This window comes from Ranitomeya variabilis, chromosome 4 (assembly GCF_051348905.1).
Source record: "Ranitomeya variabilis isolate aRanVar5 chromosome 4, aRanVar5.hap1, whole genome shotgun sequence".
NCBI lineage: Eukaryota > Metazoa > Chordata > Amphibia > Anura > Dendrobatidae > Ranitomeya > Ranitomeya variabilis.
The window spans coordinates 770852247-770869049 of NC_135235.1; the positions used below are offsets into that span (position 1 = coordinate 770852247).

The 16803-nt window shown below is 47.6% G+C and overlaps 1 protein-coding gene across 1 annotated transcript in view; it reads right to left on the reverse strand.

The window, feature by feature from the left end:
• The window catches only part of LOC143766944 (oocyte zinc finger protein XlCOF8.4-like), an 82114-nt gene extending 71060 nt beyond the window's left edge, over positions 1-11054 (reverse strand). Inside the window, exon 1 of the mRNA XM_077254960.1 lies at positions 11030-11054. The gene's annotated coding sequence lies outside the window, so the exon portion shown is untranslated. The remainder of the gene's footprint in view (positions 1-11029) is intronic.
• Between the last annotated feature and the right edge of the window lie 5749 nt (positions 11055-16803).

Genomic DNA, 16803 nt, shown 5'->3' on the forward strand with positions numbered 1-16803 from the left:
TATTCTCCCTCCGCACCGTCAGTCGGTGTGGGGGTTCTTGAATATTCAGCATGGATGTTTTTGCAGGGTTTTCTGCTGACCGCATAGTTCACTATCTATTTTCTGCCTATCTAGACTAGTGGGCCTCACTTTGCTGAATCTAGTTCATCTCTACATTTGTGTTTTCCTCTTGCCTCACCGTTATTATTTGTTGGGGGCTTTCTATATCTTTGGGGTTCAATTTCTCTGGAGGCAAGTGAGGTCTTATTTTCCCTCTAGGGGTAGTCAGTTCTCCGGCTGGCTCGAGACGTCTTGAACCAACGTAGGCACGTTCACCGGCTGCTTCTAGTTGTGTGTTAGGATCAGGTATGCGGTTAGCCCAGTTTCCACCTCCCTAGAGCAGTATTTATGTTTTTTGGTTATCTTGCCAGAATATCAGAGATCCTCTACCACTGGGATCATAACAGTATGCCAGGCCCAAAGAAAATGTTTATTTCATCGCAGAAGCGGGAATAAAAAGAAGTTCTGAGTTTTTTTTTTTTGGTTTTTTTTTGTGTTCCTGCAGTTGCCTAGCTTCTTCCATCCCCTTTTACTCTGAGTGGCTGGAGCTCTGCTGCAGATATGAATGTCCAGACTCTGACTTCTAGTGTGGATCAGCTTGCTGCTAGGGTGCAAAGCATTCAGGATTTTGTTATCCATAGCCCTATGTCTGAACCAAAAATACCTATTCCTGAGCCGTTTTTTGGAGATAGATCTAAGTTCCTGAATTTTAGGAATAATTGCAAATTGTTTCTGTCTCTGAAACCTCGCTCCTCTGGTGATTCCGCTCAGCAAGTTAAGATTGTTATTTCCTTCTTGCGCGGCGACCCTCAAGATTGGGCCTTCTCTCTGGCGCCAGGAGATCCTGCATTGGTGAATGTTGATGCGTTTTTTCTGGCACTTGGTTTGCTTTATGAGGAGCCTAATCTTGAAAATCAGGCTGAAAAGATGTTGCTGGCTATCTCTCAGGGTCAGGACGAAGCTGAGGTGTATTGTCAAAAATTTCGGAAATGGTCCGTGCTTACTCAATGGAATGAGTGTGCACTGGCCGCAAATTTCAGAAATGGTCTTTCTGAAGCCATTAAAGATGTGATGGTGGGGTTTCCTATCCCTACAGGTCTGAATGATTCAATGGCTCTGGCCATTCAAATTGATCGACGTTTGCGGGAGCGCAAATCTGTTAATCCTTTGGCGGTGCTGTCTGAACGGTCACCTGATTCTATGCAATGTGACAGAATTCTGACCAGAGCCGAGCGACAAAATCATAGACGTCAAAATGGGTTGTGTTTCTACTGTGGTGATTCAACACATGTTATCTCAGCATGCTCTAAACGCTTAAAAAAAATTGTTAATCCTGTTGCCATTGGTACTTTTCAGCCTAAGTTTATTTTGTCTGTGACTTTAATTTGTTCATTATCTTCTTACAGTTATGGCTTTTGTGGATTCTGGTGCTGCTTTAAGTCTGATGGATTTGTCGTTTGCCAAGCGCTGTGGTTTTGTCCTGGAGCCTTTGGAAATTCCTATTCCTCTTAGAGGAATTGATGCTATGCCATTGGCAGAGAATAAACCTCAGTATTGGACGCAAGTGACCATGTGCATGACTCCTGTACATCAGGAGGTGATTCATTTTCTGGTACTGCATAAAATGCATGATGTTGTCATTTTGGGTCTGCCATGGTTACAGGCCCATAATCCAGTTTTAGATTGGAAAGCTATGACTGTGTCTAGTTGGGGGTGTCAGGGGATTCATGGCGATTCTCCATTGGTGTCTATTGCTTCTTCTACTCCTTCTGAGATCGCTGAGTTTTTGTCAGACTTTCAGGATGTATTTAATGAGCCCAGGTCCAGTGCCCTTCCTCCTCATAGGGACTGTGATTGTGCTATAGATTTGATTCCTGGTAGTAAATTTCCTAAGGGACGACTCTTTAATTTATCTGTGCCAGAGCATGCCGCGATGCGGAGTTATATAAAGGAGTCTTTGGAGAAGGGACATATTCACCCATCCTCTTCTCCTCTTGGTGCAGGATTCTTTTTTGTGGGCAAGAAAGACGGGTCTTTGAGACCTTGTATAGATTATCGTCTTCTGAATAAGATCACGGTTAAATTTCAGTATCCTTTGCCATTGTTGTCTGATTTGTTTGCTCGGATTAAGGGTGCCAGTTGGTTCACCAAGATAGATCTTCGTGGTGCGTATAACCTTGTGCGCATAAAGCAGGGAGATGAATGGAAAACAGCATTTAATACGCCCGAGGGTCATTTTGAGTACCTGGTGATGCCTTTTGGACTCTCTAATGCTCCTCCTGTGTTTCAGTCCTTCATGCATGACATCTTCCGGAAATATCTGGATAAATTTATGATTATTTATCTGGATGATATTTTGTTTTTTTCTGATGATTGGGAGTCCCATGTGAACCAGGTCAGGATGGTGTTTCAGGTTCTGCGTGAGAATGCCCTATTTGTGAAGGGCTCAAAATGTGTCTTTGGGGTACAGGAGGTTTCTTTTTTGGGTTTTATTTTTTCCCCTTCTACTGTGGAGATGGACCCAGTCAAGGTCCGTGCCATTCATGACTGGACTCAGCCCACGTCTGTTAAGAGCCTGCAGAAGTTCTTGGGCTTTGCTAATTTTTACCGTCGTTTTATCGCTAATTTTTCTAGCGTGGTTAAACCTTTGACGGATATGACCAAGAAGGGTTCTGATGTTGCTAATTGGTCTCCTGCGGCCGTGGAGGCCTTTCGGGAGCTGAAGCGTCGGTTTACTTCAGCGCCAGTCTTGTGCCAGCCGGATGTCTCTCTTCCCTTCCAGGTTGAAGTTGATGCTTCTGAGATTGGTGCAGGGGCCGTTTTGTCGCAAAAAAGTTCTGATGGCTCCGTGATGAAGCCATGCGCCTTCTTTTCAAGAAAATTTTCGCCTGCTGAGCGGAACTATGATGTTGGTAATCGGGAGTTGTTGGCTATGAAGTGGGCATTTGAGGAGTGGCGACATTGGCTCGAGGGAGCTAGACATCGTGTGGTGGTCTTGACTGATCATAAAAATCTGATTTATCTCAAGTCTGCCAAGCGCCTGAATCCTAGACAGGCTCGTTGGTCGTTGTTTTTCTCCCGTTTTGACTTTGTGGTCTCGTACCTGCCTGGTTCGAAGAACGTGAAGGCTGATGCACTTTCTAGGAGTTTTGTGCCTGACTCTCCGGGAGTCTCGGAGCCGGCTGGTATTCTCAGAGAGGGAGTGATTTTGTCTGCCATTTCCCCAGATTTGCGACGAGTGCTGCAGAAATTTCAGGCTGATAGGCCTGATCGTTGCCCACCAGAGAGACTGTTTGTCCCTGACAGATGGACCAGCAGAGTTATTTCTGAGGTTCATTCTTCGGTGTTGGCGGGGCATCCTGGGATTTTCGGTACCATAGATTTGGTGGCTAGGTCCTTTTGGTGGCCTTCCTTGTCGCGGGATGTGCGTTCTTTTGTGCAGTCCTGTGGGATTTGTGCTTGGGCTAAGCCTTGCTGTTCTCGTGCCAGCGGGTTGCTTTTGCCCTTGCCTATCCCGAAGAGGCCTTGGACGCACATTTCGATGTCTGTCATCTGGGTGGTGTGCGATCGTTTTTCTAAAATGGTCCATTTGGTGCCCTTGCCTAAGTTGCCTTCCTCCTCTGATTTGGTTCCTTTGTTCTTTCAGAATGTGGTTCGTTTGCACGGCATCCCTGAGAATATTGTGTCTGACAGAGGATCCCAGTTTGTGTCCAGATTCTGGCGATCCTTTTGTGCTAAGATGGTTATTGATTTGTCTTTTTCGTCGGCTTTTCATCCTCAGACTAATGGCCAGACCGAGCGAACTAATCAGACGTTGGAGACTTATTTAAGATGTTTTGTTTCTGCTGATCAGGACGACTGGGTTACCTTTTTGCCACTGGCCGAGTTTGCCCTTAATAATCGGGCTAGTTCTGCCACTTTGGTTTCACCCTTTTTCTGCAACTCTGGTTTTCATCCTCATTTCTCCTCGGGCCAGGTTGAACCTTCTGACTGTCCTGGGGTTGATTCTGTGGTGAATAGGTTGCAGCGGATTTGGAGCCATGTGGTGGACAATTTGAAATTGTCACAAGAGAAGGCCCAGCGTTTTGCCAACCACCGCCGCGGTGTGGGTCCCCGACTTCGTGTTGGGGATTTGGTTTGGTTGTCTTCTCGGCATGTTCCTTTGAAGGTCTCCTCTCCTAAGTTCAAGCCTCGCTTTATCGGTCCTTATAAGATTTTGGAAATCCTTAACCCGGTGTCTTTTCGCTTGGACCTTCCAGCGTCATTTGCTATTCATAATGTGTTCCATAGGTCCTTGTTGCGGCGGTACGTGGTGCCTATGGTTCCTGCTGTTGAGCCTCCTGCCCCGGTTTTGGTTGAGGGCGAGTTGGAGTACGTGGTGGAGAAGATTTTGGATTCTCGTATCTCTAGACGGAGACTTCAGTATTTAGTTAAGTGGAAAGGCTATGGTCAGGAGGATAATTCCTGGGTTGTCGCCTCTGATGTTCATGCGGCTGATTTGGTTCATGCCTTTCACGCTGCTCATCCTGATCGCCCTGGGGGTCTTGGTGAGGGTTCGGTGACCCCTCCTCAAGGGGGGGTACTGTTGTGAACTGTGTTTCTGGGCTCCCTCTGGTGGTCACTAACGGTATTGTGTTAGGCATGTCTTGTTGCAGGCCTGAGCTCCAGCTGTGTCATTAAGCAGCGGGTGTTCCCTATTTAGGTCTCCTCTGGACTCAGTCTCTTGCCTGGCATCATTGTATCCAGTCCTATATGGTCTCCTCCGGATTCCTTTCAGTCTGTCTCATGTAAGAAAAGCTAAGTCCGTTTTGAATACTTTGGATCATTTGCATTTTTCAGTGTTTTTGTCCAGCTTGCTTAATATGTGATTTTCTGGCTCGCTGGAAGCTCTAGGGGGCTGATATTCTCCCTCCGCACCGTCAGTCGGTGTGGGGGTTCTTGAATATTCAGCGTGGATGTTTTTGCAGGGTTTTCTGCTGACCGCATAGTTCACTATCTATTTTCTGCCTATCTAGACTAGTGGGCCTCACTTTGCTGAATCTAGTTCATCTCTACGTTTGTGTTTTCCTCTTGCCTCACCGTTATTATTTGTTGGGGGCTTTCTATATCTTTGGGGTTCAATTTCTCTGGAGGCAAGTGAGGTCTTATTTTCCCTCTAGGGGTAGTCAGTTCTCCGGCTGGCTCGAGACATCTAGAACCAACGTAGGCACGTTCACCGGCTGCTTCTAGTTGTGTGTTAGGATCAGGTATGCGGTTAGCCCAGTTTCCACCTCCCTAGAGCAGTATTTATGTTTTTTGGTTATCTTGCCGGAATATCAGAGATCCTCTACCACTGGGATCATAACAGTCAACTAGTCCTAGTTCGTATAAAGAAACCGCAAGGAAAACTCCGGCCCAAGTGGGAGACCGAAGTCTATCGAATAGTTGGACACCCGTACCCTGGTGGTCCCGTCTATCAAGTACAAGGCGAAGACAGCGGCAGCCTCCGCACCCTGCACCATAACATGTTGCACCCCTGTCGTTCTCAGCCTGACTCCCCTCCTATAATGCCTAGAGAGACGGATATCACTAATACTGTGGGAGACACCGATACCGGGGATGTAGAGGTGGAAGACATCCATACCCCTGCTCGCCTGACTGACACGTCTGAACCCCCTTACCTCCTCGACTGACTTACCGACTGGGGTGGAGAGTGGAGTGACTGATCGGGGAGAGAGACTAGCACCCGTTAGGCGGACAGCGAGGACTACCGCAGGAGTGCCCCCGGGACAGTCCTACAGAGACCAATATGTGTGGCCCTTTTCACAGCCTGGTCCTACAACCTCCACGGCCATCGCCGCCCTGGAGTCAGTCGTTGACAGGGACTGCCAACCTTCAAGTGGGGGGGCGTGTAATGAGCTGGCCGGCTGTGACTGTTCTGTTATCATTGACATAGAATCTGTGACAGACACTGCCCCCGTGTGGCCAGAAGTTAAACCTATGCCGAATGTGATTACAGAGAAACAAACTGTATTGGCTAAACTCCCCCCTGTTATGTCATGTGACCAGGAAGGGAAGGGAGAAGAAGAAGAGCCCGGGAAACTTCTCTGTGCAGAGAGAGATCTGTGTATGCTGGCGTCCTCCTGTAAATGCGATATAGAAGATTGCCTGGATGACCTCTCTCTCTTGAAAGCTGACATCCAGATTGTTCCCAGCTCCCACACTGCAGAGCACTCAGCGGTGACATCCTCACAGATCCTGGAGCCCATGAACTGTAAGCGGGTCCTCTATTGAGAGGCCGAACATTCCACCCCTACCTGCTGAACCCCAAGGACTACAGTCTGGACCTGAGAGACAGAGTTTTGTTTACTCTCTGTTGTTTTCTCCTCGGCTTGAGCGTCTCCCTGCAGTGACAGACAGGCCTGCGACGTGGGAAGATAACCTCTTGGAGTAAAGGAACTGGTAACGTGTGGATAGGGACAGTGAGGGAAAGTTTGTTATTACACGTTATTTCTGTGAATAGGCATATTTTGTACTGTCTATTATTGTGTTCCGCTGTGTTAATGAAAATGTATAACAGTAAAGATACGTTTGTTAAAATGGAATCTGAGTGTGGAAGTTTTGCTGGGCCAGATCATGGATATGCATGGGCGGCCTTGCCCTCGTCCACTTCATCGGTATGACGGTACTGTAGGAACATTATACTGTGTGTGGGGGTATGGTGGTACTATAAGAAGATTATACTGTGTGTGGGGGTATGGTGGTACTATGAGAACATTATACTGTGTGAGGGGGTATGGCGGTACAATGAGAAGATTATACTGTGTGTGGGGGTATGGCGGTACTGTGAGAACATTATACTGTATGTGGGGGTATGGCGGTACTGTAGGAACATTATACTGTGTGTGGGGGTATGGCGGTACTGTAGGAACATTATACTGTGTGTGGGGGTATAGCAGTAGTGTGAAAATACCTTTTTTACGAGATATGCCAGTACTGTGGAAACACTATACTGTGTGAGCGCCATCATCTATATTACATAAGGGGTGTAATAAGGAGAGTCATAAAAAAGACTCCTCAGGGCTGTGCTGCATTTGTACAGACTGCTATCTGCCATCCAGACGGGACCATGTGACACCAATGGGAAGAGGGAGGGTTTCCGGAGGGAAGAGTCTAGAGGGTGCACCTGGTCAGGAGACCTTGATGGCGCAGTTACTGATATTATAAAGGCCAGAGCCCCAAAGGCAGGACAGATTTGGCGCCAAGCAAAGGAAAGGGGTGCGGGGAAGAATCTGAGGTACCAGCTCATGGTAAAGTGCCCGAGGCAGCTGGTTGTGGGGCAGAACCCTGCTTACAGGGCATAATGGGGGCATCACACTGTGTGGGGCCAAGAAAGGGGCCCTGTACTAGGAGAACAATCCGTTCCCTCACTTCCTGTCCTCCTTGGTCGGGTCGTATGTATCTATTACACGAAACAGAACAAAAACGTTATGATTCTTCAGTGGCATATCTAGGGGGGGGGGGCAGCCGGGACATGTGCCTAAAGCGGCGGTCCGCAGTGTCTCCCCCGGCGGCTGCATTCTGCGGCCCCCCGCACTGGGAGTGAGCTGTTCTCTGTGCCGACTGTCAATCTGACAGCCGGCACAGAGAAGCTGCAGCACCAGGCTCCCAGTGTTCAATTGTACTGCATCTTAGATGCGAGTACAATTGAAGCTCTGACTGCCGGGTCAGAGCGACGCCTGCAGTGTGATCAGGTCATGTGATCACGCTGCTGATGTCACTCGCCCGCAAAGCAGAGGCAGAGCAGAGACAGAGACGCAGATCGGTGGTAAGTGCTCCAGTGGAGCTGAAGACACCGAAGGTGCAGGGGGGGATTTAATGTGAGTGAGAATGGGGGGATTTATTATTGGATGGGGGATATTTAATATGAGTGGAAATGGGGGGATTTATTGTGGGGAAGGGATTTAATGTGAGTAGAGATGGGGGGATTTATTGTGGGGGGGAGATTTAATGTGAGTGGGGATGGGGGGATTTATTATTGGATGGGGGAGATTTAATGAGTGGAGATGGGGGATTTATTGTGGGGAAGGGATTTAATGTGAGTGGAGATGGGGGATTTATTGTGTGTGGGGAGATTTGAGGACACAAAATGAAGAGCAAAGGGGGAATGGGGGCATATATGAGGAAACAGTATGGGGATGGGTGCAGACAGTTTGTGGAGCAAACGGGGGAATGTATGCAGACACAGTATGAGTAGCGATGTGAAAAACATATGTGGACAGAGTACGGGGAGTGAGGGTGTTGGGATGTGTGCATGCGTAGCATGGGGGGACAGTGTAAGGGCACAGCCAGGAGGGGACAGTATACCAAGGAGGGGGCGTGTGATGAGAGGGTTCGGTATAAATACTGGGCCCTATAGGGGGGACACAGTGTGAGAGGACAGTGTGAAAATGGGGGCCGGTATGGAAAGGAGAGGTCAGTGTGAAGAGCATGTACCATAAGAGGGACAGTGTGGGGGTCATGTTTTATGCAGACAATATAGTGAGGGGCAATTTTTCATTCAGGAGCATTATAATGACACTTGTATCTTTAAGGGGATCATGTGGAGATTTTCTGCAAAAGAGCGGAGAACATGGAAGTCTGCAGAGACAGCTGTGGATGACAAAACTCATCATGGGGTCTGGACAAGATGAAGAAAAGGAGAACGACTCCAGAGACGACGTCATCTATAAGGTACCTGGATGTACACTGTGTTCCAAATTATTATGCACAAAGAGTTTAGGAGTGATAAGGTTAGAATTTTTTTGTTTGTCATTTAAGCTCATTGATGGTGATGTGTGTCAGGGCTCTTTATATCACTGAAAGCAATTGCAGATACCTGTGCATATTAGTTTGGCAGGTGTGTCCAAATAAAGGCAGGACTACTTAAGAAGGCTGTTCCACATTATTAAGCAGCCTACATTTTTGGCCAAAATGGGAAAGAAAAAGGATGTGTCGGCTGCTGAGAAGCAACAAATTGTGGAGTATTTAGGTCAAGGCATGACTACAATCAACATTGCCAAGACACTTCATCGTGATCATCGCACAATCAAGAAGTATGTAGCTGATTCCCAGCACACACGTGTGCGTGCTGATAAGGAAAAATTGAGGACTCTTTCCAACAGGCAATTGCATAAGGTTAAAAGAGCAGCTGCAAAAATGCCTTGTCATAGCAGCAGACAAGTTTTTGAAGCTGCTGGTGCCTCCAACGTCCCCAGAACAACAAGATGCAGGGTCGTTCAGAGGTGCGTAAGCCATCCTGTCGACCACCTCTATCCACTGCACACAAGCAGAATCAGCTCCAGTGGGCCAAACGATACATGAAGACTGACTTCCAAACTGTTTTGTTCACTGATGAGTGCCGTGCAACGCTCGATGGTCCAGATGGATGGAGTGGAGGATGGCTGGTTGATGGACACCCCATGAAAACACGGCTAAGGCGCCAACGAGGAGGTGGAGTAATGTTTGGGCTGGAATCATGGGGAGAAAGATTGTCGGCCCCTTTATGATCCCTGAAGGGGTAAAGATGAACTCCATAATCTATGTGGAGTTTCTAAAACAACACTTCCTGCCATGGTTCAAGAGGAAGAACCATGCTTTCCGCAGCAAGATCATTTTCATGCATGATAATGCACCGTCTCATGCTGCAAAAAACACATCTGCATCTCTGGCTGCTATGGGCATAGAAGAGGACAAACTTATGGTGTGGCCACCATCTTTCCCTGACCTCAACCCCATTGAGAACCTCTGGAGCATCATCAAAAGGAGTGTCTATGATGGCGGGAGGCAGTTCACATCTAAGCAACAGCTCTGGGAGGGGATTCTGTCCACATGCAAAACAATTGAAGCAGAAACCATCCAAAAACTGACAAATTCCATGGACGAGAGAGTTCAGAAGCTTCTTTCGAACAAGGGGTCCTATGTGCAAATGTAACATCACCTAGAATAAAGTTTTCACTTGAAAACTGTTTGATTTCATTTTGTAATAAGCTGATAATGCTTATAACTTCACAATTCACCATTTTTTTGTTCAAAATGAAAAAAAAAGGTTGAAAACTCTGCTGTGCATAATAATTTGGAACATGCATTTTGAGTGTTTATTTTTTTTAAAAAGATTCTGTTTTCATAGGCAGTTTGTTCCAAAACATTGCAATTATACTAGAATAGTAGATGACTGGAAAATAACAATGACTGCAATTCAGGTAGGTAATTTAGAGAAAATAGGAGGAAATATTATTTGCATAATAATTTGGAGCACAGTGTAAATGTTATTTGTGATACTGACTAACTCTCGTATTTTTATTTATGTTAGGAGCATTAAAGGGGATGTCCAGGTTTGTAATGAGTCTGCAGTCATTCTTTGTGACTGCAGACTTCTGACTTCTCACAGTGCGCACTGTCAGGATTCTCTGGTGCTGGTGATTTACGTACATGCGGTCACGTGCCGACTAGACATGTCTGTCCTCACTCAATGAAAATGAACTGAGCGAGGCCAGGCACGTCTAGTCAGAATGTTGCCAAAAGTATACAAATCACATACTTGTGCTGACATGACCGTCCACCGGCAAGGGAGAATCCTAAAAGTGTGCAGTGCATTAGTTGTGAGAATTCAGAAGCTGCGATGTCAGGATTCAGCTCTGCAGGTTCCAGTAGTCGTCACATGGACACTTCACTCATATGCGATTTTCATACGTATGGTCCTGTGACAACGAGCTTCTCTTCCCGCTTCTCTCAGTTTTTCACTGAACATAGAGAGCATTAGGGAGAGCGGCTCATGGGTACAAGTGTGCAAATCGCATATGTCCTTGGCAGAGGGGGGGCACCAAAATGAATTCTTGCCCCGGGTGCCACAAACCTTAGATACACCTCTGTGATTCTTATAAAGTGGCAACAACAACCCCAAAAGAGTCTCCTCCGTGCAGAAGGGGTTAATGTCCCCGGCTGCGCTCAGTACTGGGGAATCTCCACATACCTCCACCTGCAGAGCCGCACTCCACATATATGGCTGCTCTGTGCGCACAGGACCTGTGATGAGGTCACAGGGGGAGGAGTCAGGGGTCACGTGATCCGCAGTGAAGACGCTTAGTGATGGGCAGTCCGGCTCTTTTTGGTGATCCGGCTCTTTCGGCTCGTGAACCGGCTCTTTTTTTAAATAAAACTAGATTTTACTCTGTCATCGTTCCCAGTCTTTGCCTGTAAAGTGACAGCCTCATGATACACCTGTGTAAGTATCTAGTGAAGCAGGACACACTGTTTTTTAGCGTTGCTGTTTCTGCAGATTGTTGGCTCTTGTGAACAGAGCCCGCGCTACTCGGTTGTAGTCCTAAGGCCGGGTTCACACTGCGTTAGCAGCAGCCCGCTCAGCACATACGCTAACGGGCTGCTGTTAACGCAAGTGCCGACGTTTACATTGCGCTAGCGCAGATAGCGCAGATAGAGCTAGAAGATGCTCTAGCAGTGACGGACCCGGAAACGCTGCAGCCCGCGTCTCGGGGTCCGTCACTCAATGATGGCATATCCCTAGCGCTCGCCCATTGTGGGTGTGCGCTACTGATGCGTCCGACATTGGAGTCAATGGCGTCCGTAACGGACTACGTTACACCGCATTTATGCCGCTGTGTAACGTAGTCCGTCTAACAGACGCCACTAACGCAATGTGAACCCGGCCTAACCTGTATTACTGTGTAATATTTGCCGTTTTTTCTACACGTCCTTTCTGACTTAGTAAGTGCTGTGCTATATGTGGGTGCTGTATAAGATTGTAATTCATAAAAATAAAGGCGTGCTGCAAGCACTGTGCTAAGGCTACTTTCACACTAGCGTCGGTACGGGGCCGTCGCCATGCGTCAGCCCGATGTACCGACGCACGTTGTGAAAGAAATGAACAACGTGGGCAGCGGATGCAGTTTTTCAACGCATCCGCTGCCCCACTGTAAGGTCCGGGGAGGAGGGGGCGCGGTCGAAAATGGCGGACGTGACGCACAAAAAAAGTTACATGGAACTTTTTTTGTGCCGACGGTCCACCAAAACACAACGCATCCGTCGCACGACGGATGCGACGTGTGGCCATACATCGCAATGCGTCGCTAATGAAAGTCTATGGAGAAAAAACGCATCATGCAGATAATTCTGCAGGATGCGGTTTTTTCTCCAAAACAATGCATTGCGACGTGCACCAAACACTAGTGTGAAAGTAGCCTTACACGCACACTGTATACGCACACTGTACACACACTACACACACATACACTGTATACATACACAATGTATACACTGCACACACACACACACACACACTGTGCAAAGCATACGGAATAATAAACTCAGTTTATTTCAACACAATGTGGAACAGAAATGTATAAATGCTCCTATACCATGGTATCAACTTCTCCTGCTGGTGGTGCACAGCACTACAAATCCCAGCAAGTCAAACAGAATATGGCACTGCAACCCTAGTTACATACCAACTTTATTAACAGTTAAGTTACAGTAAATATGATTGAGGTAGCATTACAGATAGTCATGGACAATCTCTTTAAACTTGTTCTAACATTGATGGCCTGGCCTTAGGGTACCGTTACACTAAACGATTTACCAACGATCACGACCAGCAATACGACCTGGCCGTGATCGTTGGTAAGTCGTTGTGTGGTCGCTGGAGAGCTGTCACACAGACCGCTCTCCAGCGACAAACTATGCTGAAGGCCCCGGGTAACCAGGGTAAACATCGGTTTACTAAGCGCAGGGCCGCGCTTAGTAACCCGATGTTTACCCTGGTTACCAGTGTAAATGTAAAAAAAAACCAAATACTACATACTCACATTCTGATGTCTGTCACGTCCCCCACCGGCGGCTTCCCGCACTGACTGTGTCAGTGCCGGTCGTAAAGCACAGCACAGCGGTGACGTCACCGCTGTGCTCTGCTTTTACTTTACGGCCGGCACTCAGTCAGTGCGGGAAGCAGACGACGGGGGATGTGCCAGACATCAGAAGGTGAGTATATAGTGTTTGGTTTTTTTTTACATTTACAATGGTAACCAGGGTAAACATCGGGTTACTAAGCGCGGCCCTGCGCTTAGTTACCCGATGTTTACCCTGGTTACAAGCGAACACATCGCTGGATCGATGTCACACATGCCGATCCAGCGATGACAGCGGGAGATCCAGCGACGAAAGAAAGTTTCAAATGATCTGCTAAGATGTACGATTCTCAGCGGGGTCCATGATCGCTGCTGTGTGTCAGACACAGCGAGATCGTATGGATTTCGCTGGAACGTGACGGATCGTACCGTCGTAGCGACAAAAGTGCCACTGTGAGACGGTACCCTTACTGTAGGTGATCAATGTGGCGAGACGCTGCAGAGAAGCGAGTGCAGCCCCAGCCTCCTGTGATGCCACGTGTGAGACCACCTCAAATGAAACCGTGCACTCTGAACTACGCAAAACAAATCCCCCAAACTATACGGTGGAATTGCTTCCCCACGTTCATTTTACCTGACTGTGAACTTTTTTTTTTCCTGGTTTTTCAGGACATTATATGGTAAAATGGGCTCATTCAGAACTAAAACTTGTCCTGCAAAAAAAGAAACACAAAACCCCAAGCCCTTACAAAGGCTCCTGAAAGGTGTGGCAGAAAAAGAACAATAGCTTCAACATGAAGGGGTTAATCACCATGATTTGCAGATATTTTGGGTGCATTAAAAAGGTTGCAAAAGTGTAAAGACAAGAAGAGCTGCAGAGTGTCAGATAATTGGAGATGGCACAGAACTGCAGCCGTTATTAGAGGGAGCTGATACTAACAGCATGGCCACCTCTCCAGCACAAGCCTGGCCTGGTGGGAGGCTACAGGTTGCACAGCTGCGGTACTTGTGTGAGGTGAATGCCCGGGTGCTGAGGGGAACAATACAGCGACACTTCAACCGCACCCGGCTGTGCCTTCCTGGGGACTGATTTTGTGATCACATCACTGGACTCACCGGCATTTCTTTACACTCTCCACAGACTCACATCTCCCTCTCTCCTGTCTGCTCCTCCCACATGAGTCACAGTCACACTTCACTGAGCTGCTGAATCTGATAGGCTGCAGGCGCCAGACAAGGAAAAAAAAAAAAGAGTCGGTTCACTCACGCTGCAGAGCCGGCTCCCATCGTTCACAGCAGGGAGCCGGCTCTTTGTGTCGGCTCGTTCACGAACGACACATCACTAACTTAGACGCTACATGGAGACTTCTTCTCAGTCAGTGACATTCCCGCCATTATTCGCCCTCACTACTGGCACAATCACCTCGCGCCGCCTTTTCTCCACAATGTTCTGTGTGGAATGTAACGTGTGATTTCTCTGGAGACAAATAGACCCCACACATGAGGGGATTATCACCGGTTACCGGACGTCTAGTATATGGCGGCATATGATTGTGCTATCGCCTCCACACCGGGAGCTAAAAGGCCGAAATCTCGCTTATTTACCCCCTTCCAGTGTCGGCTAAGGGTCATATACGGCCATGCCCCTCTCCAGTCGCTGTGGGGTTTGGTAATAGGACGGAGGGCGGCGTCCATGCTTGGACTTCAGAGAGAGTAATAAAATCACAGCTCACCTTCCCTGTCCTTTACCCCTTACACCTGACCTGTTTAGCCAATTACCTGGGGATAAATGGTTTTACATACTTAACGTGAGAGGGGCATATAACCTTATACGTATCGCCATGGTGACAGATGGAAGACCGCACACAATACACCTGAGGGGCAGATTGAACATTTGATGCTGCCATTCGGGGTAACCAATGCTCCGGCAGTGTATGAAAATGTCATTAATTATATTTTTTCTCGCTGATTGGTAGATTTGTGGTAATTTTCCTGGATGATATATTGAGTTAGGCCAGGATCACACATACGCGAGATACGGCCGAGTCTCGCAGGTGAAAACCCAGCTCTGGCACCGGCACTCTAGCGGAGCGTGCAGCCGCACAGCAATACATGGAGCTGCAGGCTCTGCTCTGGAGTGCCGGCTCCAGAGCTGGGTTTTCACCTGCGAGACTCGGCCGTATCTCGCATATGTGTGATCCCGGCCTTACTCACACACTCTGGAGGAGCTGTTGTGAATTCCGCTCTTGGGCTCCCTCCGGTGGTTGTAAGTGGCACTTTTGTGAGTTCTGCTCTTGGGCTCCCTCCGGTGGTTTTAAGTGGAACGGCTGCTCCTTGGATTTAGCAGTCAGCAGCTGCTTCCACTGATCATCTATTCTGGCTCGGCTATTTAAGCCTGGCTCTATCCTTCAGCCAGTGCCAGTTGTCAATGGTTCCTGGTTGGATTCACATCTCTGCTTGGATTTCTCTGATGTTCTGACCAGTTCAGCAAAGATAAGTCCTTGCTTGGTTCTTTTGCTGTCCACATTTTGTGGACTTTATCGTTCTGCACTTTCTATGTTTTTTCTTGTCCATCTTGTCAATATGGATTTATTCAGTTAAGCTGGAAGCTCTGGGAAGCAGATTTACCCTCCACACCTTTAGTCAGGTGTGGAGATTTTTGTAAACTCTGTGGTGGATTTTTCTAGTTTTTTAATACTGACCGCACAGTATTCTGTCCTATTCTATCTATCTAGCTAGAGTGGCCTCCTTTGCTTCATTCTGGTTTCATTCTGCGTATGTCATTTCCCTCTCCACTCACAGTCAATATTTGTGGGGGGCTGTCTTCCTTTGGGGATTTTCTCTGAGGCAAGATAGCTTTCCTGTTTCTATCTTTAGGGGTAGTTAGTCCTCCGGCTGTGACGAGGTGTCTAGGGAGTGACAGGAACATCCCACGGCTACTTCTAGTGTTGTGTTAAGCTCAGGAACTGCGGTCAGTACAGGTACCACCTCCTCCAGAGCTTGTCCCATGTTGCTCCTAAACCACCAGTTCATAACAGTACAACTGGCCAAAAATGAATTAAATGCATCTCAAAAGAAGGAAAAAAAAGTTCTGAGCCATTTTTTTTTCTGCAGTCTGTTTTGTCTTTTTTTTCCTCTTAATCTCTGGGTGGTTCAGGATTTTGGCGCTGGCATGGATGTTCAGGGTTTGTTTTCTCGTGTGGATCAACTTGCTGCAAGAGTACAGAGTATCCAAGATTATGTTTTTCAGACTCCGGCTTTAGAGCCTAGAATTCCTACTCCTGATTTGTTTTTTGGAGACAGAGCTAAGTTTTTGAACTTTAAAAATAACTGCAAATTGTTTTTTGCTTTGAAACCCCGTTCCTCTGGTGATCCCTTTCAGCAGGTTAAAATTGTCATCTCGCTGCTGCGTGGTGACCCTCAGGACTGGGTTATGTTATGGTGGGGTTCCCCACGCCTGCTGATTTGAGCGAATCTGTGTCTCTAGCCATTCAGATTGATCGGCGCCTGCGCGAGCGCAAAGTTGTGCACCATATGGCGGTATCCTCTGAGCAGAGTCCTGAGCCTATGCAATGTGATAGGATTTTGACTAGAGCAGAACGGCAGGAGTTCAGACGTCAGAATAGGCTGTGTTTTTACTGTGGTGATTCTGCTCATGTTATTTCTGTTTGCCCTAAGCGTACTAAGAGGGTCGCTAGGTCTGTTACCATCAGTACTGTACAGCCTAAATTTCTCTTATCTGTGACCCTGATTTGCTCATTATCGTCCTTTTCTGTCATGGCATTTGTGGATTCAGGCGCTGCCCTGAACTTAATGGACTTGGAATTCGCCAGGCGCTGTGGTTTTTCCTTGCAGCCTTTGCAGAGCCCTATTACTTTGAGGGGCA